This window comes from Macrotis lagotis, chromosome 1 (assembly GCF_037893015.1).
Source record: "Macrotis lagotis isolate mMagLag1 chromosome 1, bilby.v1.9.chrom.fasta, whole genome shotgun sequence".
Lineage (NCBI taxonomy): Eukaryota > Metazoa > Chordata > Mammalia > Peramelemorphia > Peramelidae > Macrotis > Macrotis lagotis.
Genome location: NC_133658.1, coordinates 75,065,480 through 75,084,696, shown reverse-complemented (window position 1 = coordinate 75,084,696; position 19,217 = coordinate 75,065,480). Strand labels below are relative to the sequence as shown.

Here is a 19,217-nt window from a genome sequence, read left to right as displayed (position 1 = left end):
GGGAGCTAAGGACCTGATATTACATCCCAGAATATCCTACCTTGCAAAATTCAGTATATACTGCTAGGGGAAAAGATGGATTTTCAACAAAATACAGGACTTCAAGTACTTCCTGATACAGAACAGAACTGAACATAGAATTCAATTACCAAATACATGACTACAGATTTACATACAAAATAGGCAAATAAAAAAGAGACTGAAAAAACAAAATTGTTTTAAACAAATGTTGGTCCCTAAAAGGGAAGAGGTAACAATTCTAATTCTTTAGGACTTTAATTCTCTAAGGAAAATTAGAGGGAAGAATATAATTGAAGAGAATGAATCTAAAGGTTAGGGGTATAATTGCTTGTCTCTCAATTGAAGAGGTCCAAGATCACCTGACTATGTTTGAGACAAAAAAATAACAGAATAAAGGAAGTAAAGTTAACTTCAACTTAAGTGTCTCATTATACTTTGACTCACTTTAATTACAAGGTGCTAAGCACCTTACCTAATGAGAGCATCATAAGGTGTGAGGATCTGTGACAATGTCTCTATTATTTAAATTCATTTGTAAAATTCTCAGTAAGACCTCCAGAGCCTCCAAGTACTTAGAGTTCTTAAAGATATTTACAGTTAATTAAATCAGTTTATAGTGTTTCACTTAAGAAGGATAAGTACCCTGAGTGAGGAGTGGGAGAGTAAAGTGTGAAAGAAAATAGGCCTGGGGGAGGGGGCACAAAAAGTTCAAGAAATGATATAGCTTGGATAATATTTTGGCTCATGAAGAGAACTGTGTGTATTTAAAAGGTACTTGAAAAGGAAGGTAAGGTTAAAAAATGATTATAATTTCAATTTGATGCAATTTGAGTGAATGCTGCTAATCAAGCAATCAAGTAAACTATTTGTGTGTGATGTTATCTTGATAATAATAGGAGCTTATCAAGCAATCAAATAATCAAACTGTGTTTGATAATACCTGATTAATAATATCAGAGCACCAAGGGAAGAGGAACAAAGATTTATAATTTTAGAAGGAAAGAAAGGAGGATGTGAATGCTAAGTAAATTATATTCAATATATTTAGCCTAGTGAATAAATATGATACATTCTCACTTGTTTGTTTTTTTTAGGATTTTTCAAGGCAAATGGGGTTAAGTGGCTTGCCCAAGGCCACACAGCTAGGTAATTATTACATGTCTGTGGTCGGATTTGAACTCAGGTACTCCTGACTCCAGGGCCTGTGTTCTATCCACTGTGCCACCTAGCCACCCTCCCCCACTTGGTTTTAAAAATCTAACAATCTATAGGTAAAGGGGGGGGGCTGTGACTAGGAAAGATAAAGGAAGAAGGGGATGATAAAAGGGAAGGGAAGGTATAAATGAGAGTAAACTGAAAGTTCAATTATTAAAAGAAAAGTCAAAGGAGGAAAAATAGTAAAATTTCGGTGAGGATGAATAAGAGTAAAGGAAAGAGATAAATATAAGTGGAGAAAGATAGCATGTAGGGAAATACAGAATTAGTAATCTTACCTGTAAATGTGAATGGCATGACTTTTCCCATAAAATGGAAATGGATAGCAGAATGGATTAAAAACCAGAACGGTACAATATGTTGATTACAAGAAACACATTTGAAGCAGAGAGATACACACAGGGTAAAGGTAAAAGATTGGAGAAAAACATATTATGCCTCAAAGGAAGTAAAAATAATTGAGGTAGCAATCCTAATCTCAGACAAAGTAAAAGCAAGAATAAATCTAATTAAAAGGGATAAGGAAGGAAACTACATCTTCTTAAAAGACACCATTGACAATAAACTATATCATTACTAACCATATATGCATTAGTGGTATAATATCTAGACACCTAGAGGAAAATCTGAGTGAATTGCAAGGAGAATTAAACAGCAAAACTTTCATAATGGGAGACCTCCATCTCCCTCTCTCAGAACTAGATAAATCTAAGAAAATAAACAGAAAGGAAGTTAAGAAGGTGAATGACATCTTAGAAAACTTATATATAATAAACATCTGGAGAAAACTTAATGTAGATAGAAAAGACTCTACCTTTTCTTGGCAGTACATGGCACTTTCACTGAAATTGACCATGTATTTGGGCACACAAAATTTCAAAATCAAATACAGAAAGGCAGACATAATAAATATACACTTCTTTGATCATGGTAGAATCCAAATTACATGTAATAAAGTGTGAGGGAAAGATAAACCAAGAACTAATTGGAAATTAAATAACTATCTTTAATGCTGGTGGCTCAAGCAGAAAATAATTGAAATAATTAATAATTATAAGCAAGAAAATGATAATAATGAGCAGCATTCTCCAATGTCCATACAGCAGGATGGGCTACTGGAGAATGTTGAGATGCTGGTCACCACAGTGGTGGTGGTTGGCAATGCCATCATCCAACCCTTCAAGGTAGCCACCAGACCCTTTTTCAGAGATGTCATCTTCTACATAGAGGCTGTTTTCTTGATGTCCACTGTACTCTACAAAGGCAGTATCAATCTGTTCTGGTGATTAGGTTACCAGCACCTCTATGGCTTCTATGTATTCACCATAGATTTCTCCACCTTGATATATCAACAGCAGAAAGTAGCATCCTACACCTCCTTGCCCTTCAGTATCTCCAGTGGAATCTGAAGATGGAAGTGCTTCTGTGACCAATAGCTATGATTATGGGGATTAGATTAGGCTTCAGCTCCCATGAGAGGTCCACAGATTAGATATTTAAGCACTCCCTCAACCTCCTGGACTACCAGAAATGGAAGTGGAAATCCTGGTCCTGAAAGCTTCTTAAAGTCTTCAAGATGCCAGTAGATACATCTTCAAGATGTTGTTGCTCACTATGCCTCTTATGGACCTGGACAAGGATGATAAGAAATAGAAATAGTCCGTCAACTGCCTGCATCTGATCACCAGCTCCATAACCTGTGTCATGACTCTGCACCCTGGATTTTATATGGATTTTATGAGATGCAGGGCATCTTCTCCATCTGTGTAGGAACCATCCTGGAAGGCACCTTTCTTGCTTCCATTACATGGTCTTTTACTAGCAACGACCAACCTCCCAGTTTCACTGGATCTTTGCCTTCCAAGACTTCTTTGTCAGTGCATATGGATCTACGCAGTAGCCACTGATGTGGTGGACATCCTGCACACATTAGCCATCATCTTCCAGTTCAGCAACATGGTCTTGGGGCTGACTCTGCTCACTTGGGGAAACCACATTGGTGATGCCATTTAAGATCTCACTCTGGCATGGCAGGGATACCTTCAGGTAGCCTTCTTGGCTTGCTTTGGGGGCATCATCTTTAATATGCTGGTGGGTGTGGGTCTGGGATATGTACTGGACCTCCAGAAAGCAAATGAATGTGCAGTTGGAGACTGGAGACTGCTGATGTGTGTCTTGGAAGGAGCCCTGGGCCTCAGTCTACTCTTTATCTTCCTCTCAGTGCCTATCCAATGCTTCAACCTGACCAAAATCTATGAGTTATTCCTGTTCTTCTTCTACCTGGGTTTCCTCCTTGTGGCATTACTCACAGAGGTTGGGGTAATTCACTGACAGCCAAGTGAAGGACACTAACAGAAGTATTTGAAAGGGCACTCCTCCCTCTTCTAGGGGAGAGCTAAAGGTGAAAGATGAAGACTGTGAGCCCCCAGCAATGGTGACCAATGCTTCTCTCTACCAAATGAAGTAGTAGTGATGGTGTCTGGTTACTGTAGGACAACAGAAGTAGGTCCTCAGGGCAGGGTACCCTAGCCTGAAGAAACGGACATGATTTGTCTTGCTCTCCTTGTCATTGTTAAAGCTTGGATCTTCAGACTGTAAGGAGACAATACATTCACGTCCTGGGGACACTATCCTTACCTCCAGGTCCAGGCTTGTCTGTGGATTAGAAGTTCATGCAGATGATAAGGCCTGAAGACCTGTTGTAATTAAAATTCTTAGTGGCCCTGTGGGAGAAAAAAACAAAACAATAAAAATATGCCTGGTAATTGTTAAGAAATAGGATAATGGATCAGTGGATTAGGATAGGTTCAAAAGAAACTGCAGTAAATGACTACAGCAATCTATACTTTGACAAACCCAAAGACATCAGTCTCTGGGATAAGAACTCACTATTTGACAAAAATTGTTGGGAAAACTGGAAAATAGCATGGGAAAACTAGCTATAGTTCTACATCTCACACCCTATAGTGAAATCAGGTCAAAATGGGTAGAGGTTTTAGATATAAAGAGCAATACTACAGATAAATTAATAGACCAAAATTATTCTATCTATTTGATCTATGGAAAAGGGATACATTTATGACAAAAGAAGAATTAGAGCACACCATAAACTGCATAATGAATGATTTTGACTATCTTTAAGTTAAAAAAGGTTTTGCACTAATAAAATCAATGATGCCAAAATTAGAAGAAAAGCAGAAAACTGGGAAATAATTTTCTCAACCAGGAGTTCTGATAAAGGTCTCATTTCTAAAATATATAGAGAATTGCATAAAATTCATATTCTCACAAGTCATTCCCCAATTAATAAATGGTCAAAGGAAATGAACAGAGAGTTTTAAAATGAAGAAATTAATATATATTAGAAATTAATTTATAATCATATGAAAAATCCTCCAAATTACTATTGCATAGATAAATGCAAGTTACACATGAAGTATTATCTCACACCTATTAGATTACACATGAGAAAAAGGGAAGATGATCAATGTTGGAGAGATAGTAGAGGACTGGGAGATTGATGTTTTTCTGGCAGAGTTGTGAGGGGATCCTACCTTTCTGGAGAGCAATATGGAACTATGCCCAAAAAGCAATAAAACTATTCATACCCTTTGACCCATCAATTCCAATTCCAGGACTATATCCAGAAGAAATTGTAAAAAATGGGAAAAGTCCTACATGTTCCAAAATATTCTTAGCAGCTCTTTTTTAATGGCAAAGAATTGAAAATTGAGAGGATGCCCATATATTGGGGAATTATTAAACTAGTTATAGTACATGAATATTGTGGAATACTATTGTTCTACAAAAAAACTATAAATGTTCAGAGTCTACAAAAACAATGAACCAATTATAGGATCTGTTGCTGATTGAAGTGAGCAGAACAAAGAGAAAAATGTACGTGTCAACAGCATTATGAGATGAACTTTGATGGGCGTAACTCATCTTGACAGTCCAGAGAGCTTTGACAACTGTATTAGATTGGTTATGGACTATATTATCCCCAAAGAAAGGAAGAAAAACAATACAAAACAAAACACACAGGAAAAAAAAATTACCCCTACCAAATCTGATGAACACTTTATAAAAAGTATCTCATATGTATCTGTGTCTCTTAATCCTAATTCCTCATGCCAAAAATTCTTAATTTGTAAATATGTTTAAGAAAATATGTATCCCTGCTGACAGGAGGGGTGTGGGAATGAAGGGTGGAGGGAAATTTTGTAATTTTGAAATATCCTTGTACAAATGGATGAAAATTTTAAAAAAGTAAATCTGGAAAAAGTATGTTGTGTTTGAGTGTTTTCTTTGATATTTCAAAAAAAATTAAAATGAAAACATAAAAACCAAGTTAGGTCAAATGGAAAAAAAAAAACAGTTTAAGAGAGTAATGAAGAGGAAAATGCCTTAAGAAATAAAATCGGTCAGATGGAAAAGGAGCGAAGAAACTCTCAGAAGAAGACAAATTTAGAAAGGAGCTAAGGGAAATTGAAACAATAAAACAAAACTAAAAAAATCAAATGCTAGAAAAAAATGATACATATATCATTGGAAAAGCAACTGATATAGAAAACAGATCCATATAATCCACGTAATTATTGTGTTACCTGAAAGTCATGACCAGGAAAAGAACCTTGACTTCATTTTAAAGAATTTCTTCAGGAAAATTGCCCTGGTATGCTAAAAAAAAGAAATTGAGGGAATTCATCTATCACCTCCTGGGATTCCCCCAACATAACTCCCTGAAATATTATTGCCAAATTTTAGAACTCCCAAGTCAAAGCGAAAAGATTACAAGCAGACAGATAGAACAAATTTAAATATTGTGGTGTTACAGTCAGGATTACACAGGATTTAGCAGCTTCTACATTAAGGACTTCTAGGGCTTGGAATATGCTATTCCAAAAAGCAAATGAAAGTGGATTATGATGTAGAATCAACTATACAGCAAAATCAAATATCCTCTTCCAGGGGAAAAGACAGACATTCAATGAAATAGGGGAATTTCAAACTATCCTTTTAAAAGGGGCAGAGATAAACAGAAAGTTTGATCTCCAAGTACAGGTCTCAGGTGAAGCATAGAGAGGGTGGACAGGAAGGACTAATTAACATTAATTTAATGATGTTGAACTGTGTGTATTCCTGCATGAGAATATGATATTGATAACTCATCTCAATTAATAAATCAGTTAGAAGAAGCATATATATAGGAATCAGGACATAGCTGAATATGAAGGTATATAATAAAATACAAAGATGGAGTCAGTGGGTGAAAAAGGAATGTACTGGGAGAAAGGGAAATGAGAGGTAGAATGGTCTAAGGTATATGTGTAAAAGAGTCAAGAAAAATCTTTTGCAATGGAGTAGAAAGGAGGAAGATTGGCAGAATTAGTGAGCCTTCAAGGAAACTTATAAAGAGATGTTTTTAAAAAAAGACTTTTATAAAGTCTTCTCTGTGGAAATGGCTCAGAGAGGAAACTACATACACACTGAACAGGGTATAGAAATCTATCTTAACCTAGAGAATAATGGAAATGAAAGGGGAGGAAGGGGGCAGAGGAGAGTGTAGTGGAGTGTTGATGATAGTGAAGAGGGATGATCTGCAGAGAGGGTAGTCAGAAAAAATATACTTTCTTTTTGCAAGATAGTGGGGTTGGTTGGCCTGTCTGGGACTGGGTGACTGGGTGCTTGTTGGGGTTCTAGAGCATGATTTGGGCTCTGGCCCTCTTGGCTCCAGGGCTGGTGCTCTGTCTGCTGCACACTCAACTGCTACACAGTACACTTTTAAGAAAGGATGATGTGAAAGAAGAGAAAGAATAGAATAAATAGGAGGGTGTAGGAATGAATGGAGGGAAATGCAATTAAAAATAGCAATTGTGGGGGAAAATATTGAAGCAACATCTCTGATGGACTTATGAGATCCATCTCAGAGACAGAGCTGATTGTATTTGAACACGGTTTGAAGTACATTTCTTTCTTTTTCTCTCGCTTTATTATTTGTGAGGTTTTTCTATGTTAGGCGGAAGATGGGCAGTTATGTTTACCTTTACAACTAGACTATTTTAATAATGTATCTTTTACTTAGTTTCTTTTTTCTTTCACTTTCAGTATCTCCTTTTATATCACTCTTTTCCCAGTATCAAAACTGTCCTTGTTTCCCCTATTCTGAAGAAATTCTCACAGTACAACATCCAATTATTCCCACTAGCATCTTCTAACACTTAACCTCTTTGTAACCAAACTCCTTGAAAAAGTCAGATAAAATTAGTGCTTTTATTTTTTCGCCTCTGACATTTTTACCTCTTACAGTTAAATTTCTCTCCCCTAAGTCATTAATGATCTATTAACTACATAATCTGATGTACCTTTCTCTTTGCTCATTTTCCTTGCCTTCACTGAAAACTTTGAATCTGTTGATCATTCTTCCTTCATACTCTGTTCACTTTCAGGAAACTGTCTTCTATTTGTTCTCTTACCTATCTGACAACTCCTTCTTTGTCTCCTTTTCTGGATCTTTCTCTTGATCATGCCCTCTACTCATAGGTGACTCTCAGAGCTCTGACTTGAACTCTCTTTTCTTCCTTTTCTTTTCTATCTCTCTGAGTGATCGCATAAGTTCCCATAGATTTAATAACAATCCTTTTAGTTAATGATTCTCAAATCTTCCTTTCCTGATCCAGTTGCTGACCTTTTCTATTGATATTTTATTTTTCTGCATAAATATTATGAAAGATTTTTCAACATTCATCAATATAGATATGTATATTTTTAAGTCACAAAATTTCTGTTTACCCTCCCATCCCACCCCATTCCCCTCAGTGATAAAATTTAGGTTAACATTTTACATACATAATTTGATAAACACATTTAGATATGACACTCATGACATATCCATGAGACTGATAGCCAATGGAATGAAACTGGCTCTATCCCTACTTGGGAGAAAGACTCTAATAACTCTTGAGTATTGTAACTCTATTAGAGAGAATATACTTAGTCAGAAGTGAGAGATACTCAGGATTTTCTATGATTCTATGATAGAAAGATTTAAATAAAGATTTAAAAACACTTCCTCCTTAAAAAGGAGGACAGGAAGGAGACAGGAAGAAGGAGGGGATTCAATAGGGTAAATCTCAGGTCATTAAGAGGTACAAAGAAACATTAGAAATAGAGGGGAAGAAGGGAGAAGTTGAGAAACACCTGAATCTTCCTCTCATCAGACTTGGCTTAAAGTTAACTTACACACACACTCAGTTAACTTAAAAATCATCTCATCTTTTAAGTATTAAAAAGGGAAAAGGGGAGAGGGGACAGAGATGGGGGGGAGAAAAGGGGAACTAACAGAATGAAGGGAAAGGAAAAGGGAAAAAGAGAAAGGGGACAGAAAGTATGGGGGTGACAGATATAGGAGGGCAAATACACTGAAGGGGGTGGCATTCAGAAAAAAAATACAGGGGAATACAGATAAAGGGGGGGAAAGGGGAAGATACAAAAACAGGTAAGATAGCATGCAGGGAAATAAAGAGTTAGTAATTATAACTTTGAATGTGAATGGGATGAACTTTCCCTTAAAATGTAAGTGAATAGCAGAGTGGATTAAAAACTAGAATCCTACAATATTCTGCTTACAAGAAACTCATCTGAAGCAGAGAGATACATATAGAGTAAAGCTAAAGTTCTGGAGCAAAATATATTTTGCTTCAGCTGAAGTAAAACAAGCAAGGGTAGCAATCTTTATCTCAGATAAAGCAGCTGCAAAAATAGATAGCCTTAAAAGAGATAAGGAAGGAATCTATATCCTCCTAAAAGATACCATAGACAAAAAAGTGATTTCAATACTGAATATGTATGCACCAAATGGAATAGCATCCAAATTCTAAGCTGAAGAAATAACAGAAGACATAGAAAGTAAAATTCTGCTATTGGGAGACCTCAAGCTCCTACTCTCAGATTTAGATAAATTGAATCATAAAATAAACAAGAAAGAAGTTAAGGAGGTAAATAGATTGTTAGAAAACTTAGATATGATAGACTTATGGAGGAAATTGAGTGGGGATAGACAATAATATACCTTTTTGTCTACAGTACATGACACTAATACAAAAATTGACCATGTACTAGGGCATTAAAAACCTAATAATAATAAATTGCAGAAAGACAGAAATAGTGAATACATCTTTTTCAGATCATAATGCAATAAAAATCATATGTAATCTTAGGGCAGGAAGATATAGACCCAGAATTAATTGGAAACTGAATAACCTCATAAGATAACCTTTTAAGAACGAGTGAATCAAGTAACAAATTACAAAAAGAACTATTTATTTTATCCTAGATAATGACAATAATTAAACAAAATACCAAAACCTATAGGATTCACTCACAGCGGCTGTCAGAGGATATATTATATATCTTTAAATGCTTACATGTATAAATTAGAGACAGGGGAAATCAATGAACAAAATAAGCAACTAAAAAAATTACAGAAAGAACAGATTAAAAACCCACAATTAGATACTAAATTGGGAATTCTAAAAACTAAAGGAGAAATTTAAAAAAAATTTAAAAGACTATTGAATTAATAAAAAACCAAGAGATGGTTTTATGAAAAAAACAATAAAACTGATAAATACTCTGGTCAATTTGATTATAAAAAAGAAAGAAGAAAACCAGATTGCTAGTATCATAAATGAAATTATGAAGTCACCACCAGTGGGGAGGAAATTAAAGTAATAATTCTGAATTAATTTGCCCAACTCTATGCCAATAAATTTGACATTCTAAGTGAAATGGATGAATATTTACAAAAATATAAGTTGCCCAGGTTAAATGAAGAGTAACCCTTTCTCAGAAAAAGATATTCAGCAAGTCTTCATTGAACTCCCTAAGAAAAAGTCTCCAGGGCCTGATGGATTCACAAGTGAATTCTTCCAAATATTGAAGGAATAATTGGTTTCAATTCTATATAAACTCTTTGGAAAAATAGGGGAAGAGGGAACTCTGCCTAACTCTTTCTATGACACCAATATGGTACTGTTACCTAAATCAGGAAGAGTTAAAACAGAGAAAGAAAATGATAGACTTATATAGCTGCAAAAATCTTAAATAAAGTGTAATATAAATGATTCGAGCAAGTTAACACGAGGATAATACATTATGACCGAGTAGGACTTATCCCTGGAATGCAGGACTGGTTCAATATTAGGAAAACTGTTAGTATAATTAATTATATCAATAACATACCTACCAGAAATTATATGATTATATCAATAGATGTTGAAAAAGCTTTTGACAAAAAAACAGCACCCATTCCTACTAAAACACACTAGAAAGTGTGGGAATAAATGGACTGTTCCTAAGAATAATGAGCAGTAGAGGAAAAAAAAGAAGAAGCAGTATCTATCTGAAACCATCAACAAGCATTATATTCAATGGGGAGAGGCTAGAGGCATTCCCAATAAGATCAGGTGTGAAACAAGGATACACAATTCAACATCATATTAGAAATGTTAGCTTCATTAATAAGAGAAGAAAAAGAAACTGAAGGAATTAGAATTGGGAAGGAAGAGACAAAACTCATATTTTTGCAGATGACATGATGGTATACCTAGAGAATCCTAAGAAATCATTCAAAACACTGCTGGAAATGATTAGCAATTTTAGCAAAGATGCAGAATATAAAATTATCCCTCATATATCCTCCACTTTTCTATATATGACTTGCAAGATGCAGCAGAAAGTGCTAGAAAGAGAAATCTCATTCAAAGTAACCTCAGAAAATATATAAAGGAGTCTCTTTGCCAAGGCAACTCAAAATTTTTTGAAAACAATTACAAAACACTGCTCACACAAATAAAATCAGATTTAAACAACTGGTCAATCCTCAACTGCTCATGGTTAGGTTGGGCTAATATAATAAAAATGACATTTCTACCAAGACTAAACTACCTGTTCAGTGCCCTACCAATCAAAATTAAAAAAAAAAATTACTTTAAAGAGTTAGAAAAAGTTATAAGTAAATTCTTATAAAGAAATAAAAAGTCAAGAATTTCCAGGGATTCAAAGGAAAAAATTGCAAATAAAGGTTGCTTAGCCCTACCTGATCTAAAATTATATTATAAAGCATCAGCTATCAAAACTGTCTGGTATTGGCTAAGAAATAGAGTGGTGGACCAGTGGAATAGACTAGGTGCAATAGCAAGAAATGATTATAATAATCTACCATTTGACAAACCCAAAGAGTCCAGCTATTGAGATAAAAACTCGCTCTTCAATAACAACTGCTGGCTAAACTAGAAGCTAGAATGGAAGAAATTAGATTAGACAACCACCTCACAACCTATACCAAGATAGATTAATTTAGGAATCCTATTCCAGGATTTAGACATTAAAAAAAATACTATAAGCAAACTAGAAGACTGAGGACTAGTTTACATGTCAGATCTATGGAAAGGGAACTAGTTTCTGACTAAGGAAGCAATAGAGAACATCACTAAAAACAAACTAGATGATTTTGACTACATTAAATTAAAAGGCTTTTGCACAGACAAAACCACTATAACCAAGATAAAAAGAAATGTAATAAACTGGGAAACAATCTTCTTTATAACTAATATTTCTGACAAAGGACTCATTTCTAAAATATACAGATAACTGAGTCAAATTTTAAAAGAAGCCATTATCCAATTAACAAATGGTCAAAGGATATGCAAAGGTAATTTACAGATGAGGAGATCAAAGCAATCCATAGTCATATGAAAACTTGCTCTAAATTATTACTTATTAAAGAAATGAAAATTAAAGCTTCTCTGAGGTACCACCTCAAAACTCTCAGACTGTCCAATATGACCATAAAGGATAATGATCATTGTTGGAAGGGTTGTGGGAAAGCTGGGACACTAATGCATTTTTGGTGGAGCTGTGAACTCATCCAAACTTTCTGGAAAGCAGTTTGGAATTATGCCCAAAGGGCAACAAAAAAACCTTTGATCTAGCAATAGCACTATTGGGTCTGTACCCTGAAGAGATGATGAAAAAAGGTAAAAACATGACGTGTACAAAAATATTCATAGTAGCCCTGTTTTTGGTGGTAAAGAATTGGTAATCAAGTGTCCTTCAATTGGAGAATGGCATAGCACTCTGTGGTTTATGTATGTCATGGGACACTATTGTTCTATTAGAAACCAGGAGGGATGGGAATTTAGGGATGCCTGGAGGGATGAACAGATCCTGAGTGAGACAAGAAGAACCAGAAAAACATTGTACACCTTAAAAGCAACATGGGAGTGATGATCAACCTTGATGGACTCACTCATTCCATCAGTATGGACAATTTCAGGCTGTTTGCAATGGAGAGTACCATCTGTATCCAGAGAAAGAACTGTGGAGTTTGAACAAAGATAAAGGACTATTGCCTTTAATTTAGAAAATGAACTGATAGCTTATTATTTGATCTTGCAATTTATTATACTTTTTGTTTCTTCCTTTAGGATATGATTTCTCTCTCATCACATTCAATTTGGATCAGTGTATACCATGGAAACAATGTAATGACTGGCAAATTGACTTCTGTGGGGGTGGGGGGAGGGAACTAAGATTAGGGGGGGAAAATTGTAAAACTCAAAAATAAGTAAAATCTTTATAACTGGCTTCCTGTCTGTTCCGTGAAATAGATCTTCCATCTCTTTGCGGCTTGACAATTTTTTGGCTTTCTTCAATATTTAAAACACTCTCATTCTTTGACTACTCACATTTTTGTTTTTCACTAAACCTAAATTAAATTTTTCCTTCTGCACAATTCCTACCCCAATTCTTTTTATTCCCATTGTCTGAACTCTATTAGTTAAATTTTATTTAGCCTGTATATGGTTTCTTTGCAAATATGTTTTCTATATTGTCTTCTCTTTTAGATTATAATCTCATTGATATCAGGGACTAAATGATGATTGTTAGAGGCTAACTTTCCTGAGATCTTCCCCAAACCCACTAAATACCTAAATACTTTAAAATGATGACTCTAAACAAATTTTAATTGTAGAACTCACAAAATTATGTTATGAAACAATTTTTCATCCCAAGACAAATTAGAAGGGATGAAGAAAATGTCTGCTGTACCAAAGTAATAGGGGAGTATAGTGCAGCATCGACTGTGCCAGCACAGATGCAAGCTCAATAAACCAGGAACAGGTCTTAGTGAGACTGAATCAGTGGCAGCAGTGGAAGTTTCCAGACCTCTCAGTCCCAAGACTCCAATGACAAAGTCAGTAGGAAAAGTCTATTAGACCTCTGTGACAGACCAGTGACCCATGCCATAGAAGAAGCAATGAGGAACAAGACATGGGAGCCACTAAATCAGCTGCTGCAATAGCTATGTCTGTAGCTCTGGAACAATAGATGGTAAGAGCATTGAATATCTCTAGTCAGGAGATTACAAAATTCTTTTTGCTAGCCAAGAATTCTATTTTTTTGCTCATATTGGCACTCAGGTTGCAATTTTGAGTGTCTATCCCAGTACAAATAGAGCCAGCACACCCCAGTTTGTTACTGTACTGTACCAAAGACCCTCTTCACAGTTCCAGGATGGAATAGAGGGCTTGTGGTCACTCACAAATGAGAGCACAGGACAGGAAAGTGTAAACATGTTTCCTTGGATTATTACCCCTTAGAAGAATGGAAAACTTGCAGGTTCCCATAAATTTCTCTGAAAACAGTATAAAAAACCCAAGATACTTGAAACAGTTTAACAAAGAGTTAAAGTCAAGTCATAGAATAGGAAAATGGATGAACAGCAGAAAAAAAAATCTCATCCTAGGAAGATACAATGATAAAGAGAAAAATCTAAACACATACTCAGAAGAAGAGTTTCTTACAAACAAAGTCTCCAGGAAAAATATGAATTGTTTTTAAGTCATGGAAGAGTTCAAACAGAATTTTGAAAATCAAGTAAAAGAAGCAAAAGAAAAATTGGTCAGACAAATAAGAGTGATACAAGAAAATCATGAATAATTTTCAACAGTTTTGTAAATGTGACACAAAAATAATGAAAAAAATAACACCTTAGAATAATCTAAGTTAAATGATGAGGAGCTCAAAAAAGTAAATGAGGAGAAGAAAATCATGAAAAGCCAAATCTTTTCTTTTTTAAATTTATTTATCTATTTTCATATGTATACAAAATTTCCTTCCATTGTCCCTTGCCCTCAGCAGCGACCAGTCATGGTTAGCATTATACATAAATATTTTGATAAACATGTTTATAAATTAGTAATGCATTATTTGTTAAATGTCAAAAGAGGAATAAAAATTCAGAGAAGAAAAAAGAAATCCTTAAAATATTAGAACTGATGAAAAGGAAAAGGAGGAACAAAAGCTCTCCAAAAATAATCCATTAAAAATTAGATTTAAGCAAATGGAAACCCTTGATTTTGTGACAAATGAAGAAACAATAAAACAAAATCAAAAGAATGAAAAAAATAGAAAATCAAATGATCTGGAAAATAGGTCTATGAAAGAGAATTTTAAAAATACTGTACTATTTAAAAACCATGATTAAAAAAATAGCCTAGACACCTTCTTTCAGGAAATTATCAAAAAAGTCTGTCCTTATTTCTAGGAACAGAGGGTAAAATAGAAATTGAAAGTATTCACCCATCAACAATTTTTTTCTTTTGTCAATTTATATTTTATTTTACTTTTCCAATTACATCTCATAAAATTTTTCAACATTCATATTTATAGTTTGTAAAATTTCCTTCCACCCACCTTTCCCACCTTACTCCCCTCAGCAGTGAACTGTTTAGTGAATAATATACATGTCCATGTGTATTTAGCATGTTTACATATTAACATTTTCCCTTTGAGGAATTAGGACTAAGAACAAAGAAAGAAAAGCATGGGATAGGAAGGAAAATATAAAAGAAATTTTTCAAAAGTGAACGTAGTGTTCATTCAGATACTGTAGTTTGTTTTTTCTGTTGTTTTGTTTCCATTTTCAGCAACAGGATGTGAATAGCATTGTCCATAAGACTTCTCTGAGGGTTGTTCTAAATTTCTGAACTGCTAAGAAGAGCAATATTCATCAAAGTTGACAAACTATAATGTCATATTTAATGTGGAAAATATTCTCTTGGTTCTTGGTTCTACTCCCTTAGTTCAGTATCACTTCCTATAATTCTTTCCATTCTCTTGAGTCTGACTATTCATGGTTTCTAATAGAAAAAAGTATTCTATAAGATTTATATATCATACCTTGCTTAGCCATTCTCCAGATGATGAGTATCACCTCAATTTCCAAACATTTGTCCCTAGAAAAAGTGTTGATATTTTGGAATATGTGGGACTTGTCCCATTGTGCATGATTTCTTATATATATATATATATAGGACTAGTATTAATATCATTAGGTTAAAAGATATAATCATTTTTATTGTTCTTTGGGGATAGTTACATATGGCACTCCAGAATGGTTGTATTAGATCACAACTCCACCAACAGTTCATTAATATGCTAATCCCCCCCACAACCACTCCAACACCTTTTTGCAATTTTAGCCATTCTGATAGGTGTGAGGTGGTAAATCATTATTGTTTTAATTTACATTTCTCTAATCATTTATCATTTGAATTATTTTTTCATGATGATATGTAGTGTTAATTTCTTCATTTGGAAATAATTTACCTGTCAGATCTATGGAAAGTGAAACAATTTATGTCCCAGGAAGAGATGGAGAACATCATTAAAAACAAACTACATAATTTTGATTACATTAAATTAAAAAAACTTTTGCACAGACAAAACTACTGTAAGCAAAATCAAAAGAAACATAGCAAATTGAGAATGAATTTTTACAACTAGTATTTCTGACAAAGGGATGCGAGAAATCTGGGACACTAATACATTGTTGGTAGAACTGTGAACTCATCCAACCTTTCTGAAGAGCAATTAGGAATTGCCCCCAAAAGGCAACAAAAATGTGCATGCCCTTTGATCCAGCAATACCACTACTGGGTCTATACATACTTAAAGAGATGATGAAAAAGGGTAAAAATATGACTTATACAAAAATATTCATAGCAGCCCTGTTTGGGGGGGGGGGGGGGGCGCAAAGAATTGGAATTTGAGTGAATGACCTTCAATTGGGGAATGGCTGTATAAATTGTGGAATATGTATGTCATCGAACACTATTGTTCTACTAGAAACAAGGAGGGATGGGAATTAAGGGAAGCCTGGAAGGATTTGCATGAACTGATACTGAGTGAGATGAGCAGAATTAGAAAAGCATAGTACACCCTGACAGCAACATGGGAATGATGATCAACCTTGATGGACTTGCTCATTCCATCAGTGCAACAATCAGAAACAATTTTGGGCTATCTGTGATGGAGAATACCATCTGTATCCAGAGAAAGAATTGTGGAGTTTAACAAAGACCAAAGACCTTTAATTCAGGAAAAAAAAAAAAACTGGTTATCTTATTATATAAATTTGCTATCTCTTATACTTTATTTTTCTTCCTTAAGGACATGAATTCTTTTTCATCACATTCAACTTAGATCAAAGTACACCATGAAAACAATGTGAAGACTAATAGACAGCCTTCTGTGGGGGGTAGGGGAGGGAAACAAGTTTAGGGTGGAAATTGTAAAACTCAAAATAAATAAATTATTTCTTTAAATAAAGGAAGAATTAGCTTCTCGCCACACCGTCATTGGGGTTCGCAGGCTGAGGAGTCCTCTTGGAGCTGGGCCCCGACCCCTGATGACCCCCTGCCCTGCCTCCAGCCTCCATTCCTGTTCTGGTAGGCCCTGCCACCAGGCTGAGGCCTCCCCCTAGGCCCCCCATGGAGGACTACTGCTGCCTCTCCGACCAGGAGCTGATCCGGATGTTCAAGCTCTACAATATCCCCCAGGGGCCCATTGTGGTTACGACCCCCAAACTCTATGAGAAGAAAATCTATGAATATGAAAGCCAGAGAACCAAGCTGAACCTCAGGCCTGGCAGCTCTTCTTACCAGTATACAGAAGCCATTGAAGGTGAAGCTGAAACAGAAAAGGATAAAGAGGGCAACATGGAAGACATGGACTATGACAATTACTAAGAAGACAGTTATTCAACCACCAAGACGTATGGGGACGTGGATACTACCACCGTGCCAGTAGCCAAGGCCAGGACCAGCTTCCTAGAGCCCCTATCCAGGACAAGCTACAGCAGTGACAGTGCCAGGACATCCACCCACCACAGGCGCCCCTGGATAAGAGAAAATGAGGAGGAGGAGAACATGGCTAGTGACCAGGCTTACTTCCACCAGGACAACAAGACCTAACAAAGTCTTTCTCACTATGGAGCCAAGCTCTGAATCGAACCCTGACTTGGTCTTCTCTTCCAGTCTTGTGGTTTCTTCTTCCTTTACTACTTCCACCCCAGTTCCCTTGACTACCTCAAGCTTCAGTTGGCATTGCCTCCCTCCCGAGGTGGTAGCCCACCCGGCCATTAGACCCAAGCAAAGCACTGGGGCTGATCTCAGAAAGAATTACAGAATGGTGCCCCTTTGGATCCAGTTCCTTCTCTTCATTGGGTTTGCCCTATTTCTGGCCTTCTTCTACTATTTCATGCAGGCCGATAATGACAACCCCTTCAGTCTCCAGCACTGAGGGCTGCTTCTGGGCCCTGGGAGGAGGAGGCAGAGCGCACCCCCCCCCCCCATTTTGACCTTCTCTGCCTCTTACCCTTGTTTTATAGCTTCTCTTCTGGGGTGAATTGGGCAGGGAATGCAGGGATATCTTCCTGTTTTTGTTTGCTAGAGGTCCAGGGGAGAGCACCTCTGTGGCCCAGTTAGTTTCTCCAGGTCCTACCTATAGTGCCTTGTTGTTTGGCTGTATTATAAGCCTTTTATTGGGTTGGTTGTTTAATTAATGTTTGTCTCTAGAAAAAGAATTGCCCTCCCCACCCCACCATCATCACTTTTGGGCAGACACATGAGGGCAGGGGGACGGTTTTCTAGGAACAATGTCCTTGAACAAAACAGTGCTCTAGCCCCTAGCCTAGCTTTCTGAGATTTCCCCTGGGAACTCACTCCTGGAGTCAGGGAGATTGGGGTCCAAACACCATCATGTTCTTCAGGGCTTCACTTCTTGACACCTTTCTTAGTGACCTAACTACTCCATGTCACCTGATATGCCTTCTCCTGTCCCAGTGATGCCATTGTTCTACCTGCATCCCTGCTTTCTAGCCGAGGGCAAGGCCACTCACCCTCCCCTTGGGCCTCAGACTTGCTGGAGAAGTGACATTGAACCCACAGTATCAACTATCTTGCCTTTGAATTTATTCTCATATCCTTCATGAATAAAAGGATTTGTTTATTTTTCAAAAAAAATAAATAAAGGAAGAATTAGGGGCGGCTAGATGGTGCAGTGGATAGAGCACTGGCCCTGAAGTCAGGAGTACCTGAGTTCAAATCAGGACTCAGACACTTAATAATTACTTAACTGTGTGGCCTTGGGCAAGCCACTTAACCCCACTGCCTTGCAAAAAAAAACCCAGAACTATAAAAAAAGGAAGAATTCTGCCGTTGATTAATTATCAATTGGAGAATAAATTGTAAGAATATAAATTGGATAAAATTCTCTGTATACTTTAGAAATAAACCTTTATCATAAATTCTAGCTGTGAAGATTGTTTCCCAGTTTCCTTTTATTTTCTAATCTGGACAGCATTTCTTTTAGTGCAAAAACTTTTAAATTTAATATAGTCAAAATCATCCATTTTGAAAATTATAATGTACTCTATTTCTTTTTGGTTATAAATTTCTCTTTTTTCCACAGATCTGACAGGTAAAGTATTTGTTCACCTGGAAATTGGTGTATGATATTATCCTTATGTCTACATTCTGTACCCATTTTGACCTTATTTTGTTAAAAGATGTGAAATGTGGATCTATGCCTAATTGTGACCATACTATTTTCCATTTTCGCAAGAAAATTTG

The 19,217-nt window shown here is 36.0% G+C and overlaps 2 pseudogenes; both read left to right on the top strand.

The window, feature by feature from the left end:
• The first annotated feature begins 2,327 nt into the window (after window positions 1–2,327).
• Window positions 2,328–3,567, top strand: LOC141508320 (mitochondrial sodium/calcium exchanger protein pseudogene; annotated as a pseudogene).
• A 13,508-nt stretch (window positions 3,568–17,075) lies between these two features.
• Window positions 17,076–17,886, top strand: LOC141513566 (emerin-like; annotated as a pseudogene).
• Window positions 17,887–19,217: the final 1,331 nt, after the last annotated feature.